Source organism: Rhinolophus sinicus, chromosome 17, assembly GCF_057876585.1.
Source record: "Rhinolophus sinicus isolate RSI-liver-muscle chromosome 17, RSI-T2T, whole genome shotgun sequence".
NCBI lineage: Eukaryota > Metazoa > Chordata > Mammalia > Chiroptera > Rhinolophidae > Rhinolophus > Rhinolophus sinicus.
Genome location: NC_142517.1, coordinates 53,938,559 through 53,949,783, shown reverse-complemented (window position 1 = coordinate 53,949,783; position 11,225 = coordinate 53,938,559).

Here is an 11,225-nt window from a genome sequence, read left to right as displayed (position 1 = left end):
TGAGCCGATTTTCCCTAAGGTCATTTATCTAGGGCACAATCCCCAAAGGGAAGATTAATATCAAGAGAAAATAGTTTGAGACTTTCATATCAGGCCAATAACCCTTTGCTACATGGAGATTCTTCTGTTACTAGTCATGAATCATCTGAATTTTATTTAGTTTCCTTACAGGGATATTTGATTTTTTTATTTTTTATTTTTTATTGGAGAAAACTACATTTAAACCTTGCTTACTCTCTGTGATCCTTGAATATGGGTGTGATCAGGATAGGTTATTGGAAACACCTCATCAGAATGAAGTAGGTATCTTGATTCCCACTTAGCAGATGAGAAAATTGACTCTAAATATTATATGGATCACATTATAATAAGTAATTGAGATCCGAGATAACCCTGGCATGGACTTCAGGTCCAGTTCTCTACTATATCATACCATGATGATGTGAGAGACCAGTATCTGTACTTAATAGTCTGCTGTCTGTCAAATACTATCATAGGCCTCAGAGCTAGAGGCCTAGAAGTATGGAGAGGGCCTTCAATCTTTGTTTCCATTCATCAGAGGGTTATTCTGGGGGCTAAAACTCTCTTAACCCCATCATTGCTAAAATGGATTGTTCACAAGAGACCTAATTCATCTTCTATCATTTCAAAAAGAAAGAAGTGTATGAAGTAAGACAATTAAGTTCATGCACTCATTCTAGAAAAAGTGCTACATACCTCATTGCTGAATATCACTATGGTCACCCTTGAAGTACTCCCCTTGGGAAGCTATGCACCAACACGAGTGCCTAGTCCACCCTTCAAAGCAATTTTGGAGCTCTTTTTCTGGAATGGCCATCACAGCTGTTAGCATATTACCCTTGATGTCCTGTATGTCCTCAAAATGTCTTCCTTTCAATATTTCCTTTATCTTCAGGTAAAGAAAGAAGTCATTAGGGGCCAGGTCAGGTGAGCAGAGCGGGTGTTCCAATACAGTTATTTTTTTACTGGTTAAAAACTCCCTCACAGACAGTGGCATTAGAGCTGGTACATTGTCATGATGCAAGAGCCATGAATTGTGAGTGAAAAATTCAGGTTGTTTTCATCTAACTTTTTCATGCATCCTTCTCAGCACTTCCAAATAGTAAATGTGGTTAACTGTTTGTCTAATTGGTACAAATTTATAATGTATAATCCCTCTGATATCAAAAAAGTTTAGCAACATGGTTGCAACAAGTTCGCGAACTTAATTGTCAGACCCTTGTATGACTTGAAAACTATTGCAGAAATTTGGGACAAAGAGTGGGATGGGACAGATTAATTACTCATGGTCAAAAGTTATTAATACACTTCTTAAATGAAAACATATTAGATAAATTAAAATGGAAATATATCTCTCCCCCAATTACTTCTGGTAAAGAAATCCCTAAAGTAGCAGTTCATAAACAATGCTCATGAACTCTCTTCCTGCCTTCATACAGGGCATAGATTTTTGTACCTGTTCAAGTAAGGGCATTACTCCCTTCCCTGTCAATCCTTTTAAGTATAGCTCTAAGGGAAAGTGAAATAGTTGAGGAAGTATATTTATAATGCTGAGCCTACTCCTCCTAACGCATGGGGAACCTTCTATCTTTTCACTTTGGAAATCAGGGGTTAAATGATACCTTTTTCAGGGATACAGCAGATTTTTTTCTCCCTCCTGTTTTTCCAGGTTTTTAATCTGAAATAACAAGGCATAAAAAGGGTGTTTTAGGTAATTTCACCCTTCAAGAGTCCTTAATACCCAAAGGCCGCCCCCGTTGGGATGAGGCCCAGGATCTCAGATCAATAATCAGAAGCTTTCTAAAGGTCGTGTTCCCTCAGAGCATTCCAGTTGCTCTGAAGCTAAGAGTAGGAGAAGCCCTTTAATGAGTGTGCAGTGAGAAGTCAGAGCCTCTCCTTAGAATCAGACAAAAGGCCCAAACACACTCTCCTTTCATTTTGGTCTCCTGAGATTTGCCACCACCCAGGAGCCATGGAGTCATTCTTCTTCCATCAGTGGCCCACAGGGGAGTTGCTGTGGGTACAACCTGGAAGTGGCATCTGCACATGCTGACCATGGCCTCATCCGTCGGTGGGCTGTGAGGGCACCCCAGGAATCTTAGCCTCCTTTGGGAGCAGAGCGCCATATTGCCAGAGACATCACCTTTCCTTCTCTTTCTTTTAACGATCATAAATAGTCTAGCCCTTCCTATTGTCCTCACTGCAAATTTCTACAAAAGTGTTCATTACTATGTTGCTTTCTTTTGAAATGACAAGAGGATGAATTAGGTTTCCTGTGCGCTGTCCTGTCAGCAACAAAGGAAGAAAAAGGGCTGGAGACCTAGAATAGCCCTCTGATGAACGTAAATACATACTTTTGATAATCTTGGAATGGGCTTCTAGAAGGCTGTGTATTATCGGTGGTAATTATGAAAGATTGATTCACGTCAGTAAATCAGAATACAAACAAAGATTCATACCACTACAATGCAATGGTATTATGGACAAAAAAAGGACTCTAGTCAACAAATTGGGTTCCTTCCCTCATCGCTGTACAACTTCAACAATTAGTTTAACTTTCCTCAGCCTCGATACGGTCACCTGCAAAATGGAGATAATGTCTGCCCTATCTATCTCATAAGTTTGTGAGATACCTTATCATTGTTAAGGACCGTGTGCAAGTTAAGATTCTGTCAATTATCGCAACCTTCATACAGAGTAAAAGTCTATTTCAATTTAACTCTTGCATGAAAAACTTCCTGCCTCATAAAACGCAACATTTTAAAACCAGTTACACATATTTCTACTGATTCAAATCAACCAATGCTCACTGTTTTCCTATTGTGTTCAGAGTGCAATTTTATGTTCTAGGGACTATGGCCCATATCTTAAAAGAATTTACAAGTTGGTGAGTGGAGGGAAACTAGGACAGGATGAATGAAGGCATGAGTCAGAGACATTCATTATTTGCAAAGTTAGAACTGCATCAGTAGAGGTAGAGGTAGGAGGCAAAAAAAAAAAAAAAAAAAAAAAAGGAGAAGAGAAGCTCAACAGGGCAAAATGTGAGGAATATTCAGCAAATGATAGCCCAGATGGCTGCAAGTACATTTTTATAAAATAAAGTATCTATTGTTAGAATCCAGCAAACAAATTCTGTACAATGAGACATGTTACAGCCTCTATAAATGTTCTATTAATAATAGAAGGGAAGTACCACATACAGGATCCAAAAGAACAAAGATCATGACTTAGATATGCTATTTGCATCCTTAAGATAAAACAAGTCAGTCATCACCTTTCATACCAATTTATATCAGTATTAGTATAGTAATTAGTAAAGGAGTCCAACTTTCGTAGATTTCTTTTAAAAGGTTCTCAATTTCTCAAGACTGAATCAGGCAGACCCTTCACAGACAAAGGTATGGGGAAGTAGGTAGGAGAAATTACCAGCTATCCTTGATCATATACCCCAGCTTTGGTTTCAAAATCCTACTTTTTTGTTTTTGAAAAACATGCTACTTTCATATTTCTTTGAAGATCTTAAATGTATTGCACATACAACACTAGGATAGGGAGCGTATATGGTAGTGGTCATCATGTTTTTGGAATGTTCAATGAGAAGAGTGCCTACTCCAGCTGGTTTCCCAATGGAAGAAGATGGTGAGGAAACTTCCCCTTTGGAGCCAAAAGGAGGTATGCAAGAGAACAGTGTAAAGATTACAAAGGACAACAAGAAAGGGAATGTACAATTCTGTTGCCCTGTCAGAATTGTACAGTCTGACAGCGCAATGAAAGAGGAGGCAGCAGAGCAACCTGGAGTCCTCATGTTGTTCAAGGGGAGAGGATTCCTGTGGTTGATCCATCACAGAAGAAGTTGCTGGGTTTGAGACATTTTAACTTTACCCTACCCATCTCCCAGGCAATGGGCATGAGAGGAGAGAGATTCTTGGGTAGACATTTGGTGAAGTTAAGGGAAAAAGTCTGTTAGAAGTGACTAAGTCAAAGCTATACAGAAGTTCCTGTATCCTAGAAAGACCCCACAAATATATTCCACAAGCAGTGTAATCATACAACTTATTGCATGAACTGTGACTTTTGTAGAATGACAAATTCTAAATTGGAAGGAATATTGAGACAATAGATATAACCCTAGACTCTTGAAACTAAATATGTCCAAATATATAGAAAAATCAGTTCCCCTGTTTTTTTCGAGGAACTGTAGTTGCTTTGTGAAAAAAAATACTTACACTCTTAAAGATTTGGACAAAAATAGCAAAAAGTCCCAGGCCTTATTTTTAATGATCTATTTACATAAACAATAAAGAATTATCCTATGTTGGAATCACCATGACTAAGAAATCCCCAAAACCTTCAAGAGCCAGAAAGAAATTCTCGGAAGGACTGAAAAGAAGTTCTTCAGAATCCTGTCCATGAAGAATTTTTCTTTTTTGTCTCATGCTGAAAAATTTTGTGTCTAATAGTAAATATTTGTCAGTGTGCATTTGTTATGGCTCTCATATATTTAAAGAACCCAAGAAAACTCTGATGGACATGGAAAATTCAGATATTGATTTAGAAGTTTAACTGAATAAAAGTACTTCAATAAACAGGAGTAACAAATAACATTTTTTTTTTTGCTAAAAATTCTCATTAAAACCCCTAAACATCCCAGATGATTCTGTCAATTGATAAAGAGTTTTACATTTTGAATTCTGATTGTTAATTTTGAAAATAACTTACATTCTTTTCTGATTGTAGGTGGGATCCATGCTCATTTTCTTCAAGACCATATTTCATGAGATAATTTATTGTCAAAAGAAGAGACTTATATCTCAAATATTGTGGCTATCCACAATTATTAAGGATAACAAAGTAAATTAGTTTATCAACCCCGCTTTTTCTTTTTTCCTTCAAAAAATTAGAAAGTGTAAAGAGCAGTGATTTTTGTTACATTAATGTTTTCAATTCACTTTTTATATGTGAATATTTTAATATTTCCCTTTATATTTCTCTATTTGCTTAAAATATTAGAACATTATAGCCCATCTAGAAATATGAAGCAATATTAATTTATTTTTTCTCCAATGCTTTTTCTGTCATCACTTACAGATTTTTTATAGTTTCATGAAAGATACAAAATATCAAAAAATGTTTCCATGCAAAAAACTGATAAATTTATTTTTTCCGGTATTAACTGATCATCCTCAAGTTACAGTTTTGTACAGTTTCCCTACTAACATACTGCATTTTTATATATGCTTATGCATTTATGAACTTTATACTTTGTTATATGCAACGGAAATGAGTTATGACATATATATTAAGTGATAAAAGTAAAAACATAATTGTAACTTCATTACCTGAAACAATTTTATAAAAGATCAAATATATGGTGATGGAAGGAGAACTGACTCTGGGTGGTGAATACACAAGATGATATATAGATGATTATTACAGAATTGTACACTTGAAACCTATATAACTTTACTAACAATTGTCACCCCAATAAACTTTAATTAAAAATAAAGCAAGAAACAAACGAGATAAACAATAAAAAGTGTTTGGGGTGAGGAGCAGTGGAGGAAAGGAGAGCTTTGAATGACATTTTTTCCTCTCATTTATGTTTATGTTAATATCCAAAGCAAAACATTTACAGAGAAGCTAAGGAGAGATGATAAACAGAGATAATGAATAGAGGTCATGGTGATGAACATATGGTGGATTTCCATCCTCCCAAAGCAATGAATCATCAAATATGCACAATGGAAAGTGAAAGAAAGCTAAGTCACTGAATATTAGACATTCAGGCAACAAAAGACTTGTGCCATTATGTTTCTATGAGATGATGAATTTAAGCCATGGGAAGTAAACATTCTAAAACCTTAGTTAATTGTATCATTCCATTAGCTATCCAATTATGCATTCCTAATTCCTCATCATTTTTAAAGAAAATAATGTAACTGTTAAAATGAGTATAAACATTTAGTTATTAAATTTTAAATATCAATTATGGTAATTGATTAAAGTAAAAAGCATCCAATGTTTATAATATACAATGATCAAAAACCCATGCGTGCATGTGTGTGGATAAAAACCACAAGACACAACTTTTTGAAGGGAGAAGGGGGCAAGTTTGCTTTGCTGTGTGGGAGGGAGCCTAGGAACAATTTCTCTCCAGAATATCAACGGGAAAGCAGGGCAGACAACTTTTTTATTAATGTCACTGCCATTCATCTTATTCCTTTAACATGCTTCTGCTGTCTAAGAGGTCAGATATTGTAACAAATGTATCTGCTTTCCTTCACATTCCTCCCTTCTGCTTTCTCTTACAGCCTGTCTCTGATGAATACTATAACCTTGCCTAGGAAGTAATTTTCTCTCCTTGAAGAGTGGCTGTCAATCTTATATTTTCTGCAATATTATTTTCAATGTCAAAGCTGAATTTTAACACTTTTTTCTCTTTGCATAACTACCATGACAATTCTAACCTCCTACCAGATGGTGTAAAATATGAAAGAAAAAAGCATATTATTCTCTGTAAAATAACATTAATCTTTTTAAATATGAAAGAACTAAGAAAGGGCTCATTTCACATTTCCTAGCCCATAGATTTTGTAATCTTATCAATAGGCTCTGGAGTCTATTATAACCAGCACTGAGGAATACTGACATATTGGATGTTTTGGGAACATTAAGTTTCCAATTCTACAAAAGCCAGTTAAAGCAATATTCACACTGTGTCCAGATTCAATTAAAACTTAAGACTATCAACTGATAAGTTCCAAAAAAGTTATTTCATCACAATTTAGCATGGATTATCATTTCCCACTTAACAGTTTTGTGGCTTTAGGCACATTATTTAACCTCTTCGGGACTTTGCCTCATTTGTTATGTTGGCAACATAATAGTGCCAAACTCAAGTTTTGAGGCGGAGATTGCATGAGTTGTATGGAAATATTCAGAATTGCTTCTGACATATAGTAAGCACACAGAAATGTTAATTATTACACACAGTATCACTGTCACTATTGTGATCATCTATAAAGAAAAGCATCAGTATAGACTACGAAAGCTTGGAAGTACAAATTATGAGTACTGAAAGGTATTTCCAAAACCACGTAGAACAACCGTACATAGTGCCTGTGCAAACAGAAAGTAGGTAGTTTAGATAGGGTCAAAGACCGAGTGGGAAGGATGTCCAACCAAATTGTTTGGATGCTTCCCCATGATCGCATTATGCTGTCACGTGGCTCTCTTTACCCCTTGGTCACTGCTGCATCAATATTTATTGGACCCATCAGGTATGTTATCTCCTTACATCTATAATCTCTGATGCATCTCTTGCTTCACCTTAGAATTGTGAGGACAAGCAATTGACTTATTTTTACAAAACATGTGTACTTTTTTTAAATCACATATGCTTATGGGAGAAATATCAGGAAACAAAGATAAGCAAGAACAACCATAACTCTGAAACCACTATGCACTTTTCCATATACTTCTCATCTTTTCTTCCACACACAAACACACAAATGTGTATTTTTTTTACAAAAACATTTCAAACTATTGTATTTATTTTCTTTTCATTATGTAAATTCTCATGCCTAAATAATAATTCAAATGAAAGTCTTTGTTATATATTAAGTGTAGTAGACATTTTGGATTACATGATCATCACGTTTTCCTCAGTCTGAGGTTCTCTGTGAGTGGTTTTTTTTAAAGGAAGCCTATTAAGGTAAAGCTGCCTGAAGACTTTAGTGGATACTAACAGAATGATTATAGCTGGCTACTGTATCCCTTTGCCAATCACCTTTGAATATATATATTTATTGGTTTTGAGAAACAATAACTGCCCTGTTGACTCTGTGGTGTACAAATGTACAAAAACGTTCTTACACGATACCATTGCTCTGACCAAGGTGCTGAAACTGGCCCCTGAAATTTTATCTCAACTGTCAAGAAGTATAAGAAAATGGTAATTGTTTTCCATTGTATTTCTAATCACATCCAAATGAAGTATATAAGTACTAAATAATTCTCAGTATCATCCTCCCCACAAAGGAAAGCAGGCTACTGTAACCAAAATTATAGTTGAAGATTAAGATTAAATCCATTTAAAAATAGTGAATGTTTGGAAAACAAGCAAGCTTAGATGACACGTTTAGAAGACCACAATACAAACATATACTCACAACAGAAATTACAGAAAGATATTTTCAAGATATGTTAGAATTATTCTAATCTTAATGTCGTTATTAAATAAGGCAGTGAATTTATGAAAACATATTGTGTTGTATTTTCTTACTTTTATTATTGAATTTAGGAACCAGATATAGTCAAGAAACAAGGATCCACTTCTTTATCAATGTTTTTTCTCTCCCTGGCATTTCTCTCAATTGCTATTGAAATCTTTTCTATCCCTAAAGTCTCGCCTCAGTATTTACATGGTTTACCATCTAAATGTAACTAAATACTTTTGACACGTATACCTTAAGAGACAAATCAGTTCCATGTGATCATTCAGCTGTTATGTTGTCAACATCTGTCCGGATCTCATTGACTCAGTAAATGTTACATAGTAGTTATCACGCACAAGGCTACCCGCTGAGGGAAAATGGAGGAAACATGGGGGATAAGACAAATACAAATATGTATAGTATACATGTTTAAAATGGTACATTCCAGAAGAGAATTAAAAATAGTAGCATGTAGACTTAATATGGAAAGACATGACTTCTATCTTGGGAGAGGCAGTTATTAGAAGAGTATGAATATGAACTGAGTCAGTGGCATTTGATCTGGACCCTGAAGGATTGTTAAAAGTTTGACTAATGGAGATTGAAGGAACACTTGAGAGGGAAGGAAATAGTGAAAACAAAATCATGCAGAAAGAAATTTAAGGTACATGAAGTAAAGTAATGTTAAATAAAACTGAGAAATTAGGTATTATGTATAGAGAAGCTTCCAGTCAGAAAAAAAAATATTGGGTTTAGATTTATCCTTTAGAAAACAAGGGTTCATGTAGGCTTTTAAGAAAGAGAACTATCTACTCATAATACAGATGGCCATAAATGTAGGGGGTGATGAGGAGGAAGTAGAACAACAAAGAGTCATGTGACTATCCTTGTATTGGCAGTAACAACAGAGAGGAAATCGGACAGGACAGCATTGCTTTCTTAACAACTCCTCTAATACACTGCAATTCCTGTAAAGAAATTACTTCAGTGTTAATGTATTATAATCACAATTTTCAAATAAAGTGGAAAATATTTATCATTGTAATTATTCATTGAACAAGTGCAATGTTAGTTGAGTGCTTGATATGAAATACTAAATTTGCTCAATCTAGGAAATAAATATATCTATGACACATCCCCTTGTCCTCAAGAAGCTTATATCCTAGTTTGTAGCACAGATATATAAACAGTAACTTTTCATATCACTGTATCATAGCATAGATGAAAAACATATTGCAAGGATTTAGCAATATAATATAGAGGAAAGAGCACTGTAGTGAGAGTCTAGAAGTCTGAGTTCTACTTCTTGTCACTCATCGTCTGTGTGACCTTGTGTCCTAAATTAGTTTCTTTAGGAAGCAGCTTCTTATACAGAGATTTGCATGCAGGAGGTTTTCATCAGAATGTTCTCAGCAACAACACATCTAAGGGGAATACGTGCAAGTTTGGGAGACAAGCAGTGGTATTTCAGTCAAAGCAAATCCCTCAGCCAAAGGCATAGGGCATGGGGGGGGAGGCCTCTGGAGCTGAAATGGCCATGCTGGTGGGCCTAAGTATGCATAGCTTCCATCTCCATCATCAAGGTTGCTCCATTTGGGAGCCCACGGTGCTGCACTGCAGTTTTAATGAGCCTCTCCCATGGTAGATTTTTCTCTGGTGGGTATCAACATATAATAAAAAGATCTTCACATTGTATGTCCACTCCCATGGGTGTTTTTGGTGTATCATTTTTCCAGGAGTGGGGTTGGGGGACAGCTCTGGTCTCGCAAGCCAAGAAACCAATATGAGGTTCTTTCAACAACCAAATATGTCCATTCCAATTATGCATTCAAGGATCAGAGAGATAAATTTTTGGATGTCTGAAGACCCAGTGAACTCAGTGTCAACTAGGCCAGATTCCTATTAGCAGACCTTTATATACACCCACTTTAACAGTAAGACAATGATGATGATTTAGGCCGTCAAGTGTTCATATCACTTTGAACTTTGTGTTCCACAGTCCTCAAGATGTCAGCACATTCACATTTTCACAGTGCAGTTATCTGATTAAATACTTGTAAGTCCGTTGGGAGAATCATAATTGTATACATATGCCATGATATTCAAAGTCATTCTCCATGGGTACTTAGCCTCTCCATTAATCAATGGATTAATTAATGGGGCTTGAGAATTGGCTCAGATCTGGAAACTTGGAAAGAGATTGGTATATTTTGTTAGAGTGGCTGTTTGTAACCTTGTTGGCTGACCATCTATCTTTTCCACAGATACACTGTGTCCTTTGAATCATTTCCACAGCTCTTGGGCTGCACACTGACCTTGGCAATCATTACTATGACTTCTAACTTGCTGTCATCTGGCCTCCTTTATGGTAGGATCTGATTATTCCTATTGCTATCAATGAGCCCAGTTCTTAGCATCTTCTATCATCTGCCCTGAAATATAGAGTATGGTCATCACTGCGTTTTACAAATACACTCGTTGCTCTTCTCTCTTGTGTGCATTGCTAATTACCATGGTAAACAGTCACTGGGGGCTCTCTTTTGTAACCTAACTAGCTGTTGTGTTTTCTAGCCTCTCTTAGAAAATCCAATTTAGCATGCCTACTTTTCTACTATTTCTTCACTGTCTGCCTTGGTATTTTTGGCATTTCTATTTCAATTAGGGTGTGGGCCACCATTTATTTCCAGCTTCCGACAGCCATTTTAACAGCATATCAGTGCCTTATTTCAGCATTCTTCCTAAAGTGTAAATGTTGTATCACTTAACCTTATCAATTTCCTGCCCCTCTTTTATCCAACACTTTTAGGATCCATTTCACTATGTATACACAAGATATCCTCTGTATATTTTAAGAGAAGAGGCAAGACATTCAAGGCATAGAAAGAAGGTTTATAAATGATAATTATCTATAAAGACTAAATGTATAACTATTGGCATTCTAGGTTAACTTGATATTTCCCATTTGCATATGTCTTTATAGGATATGGC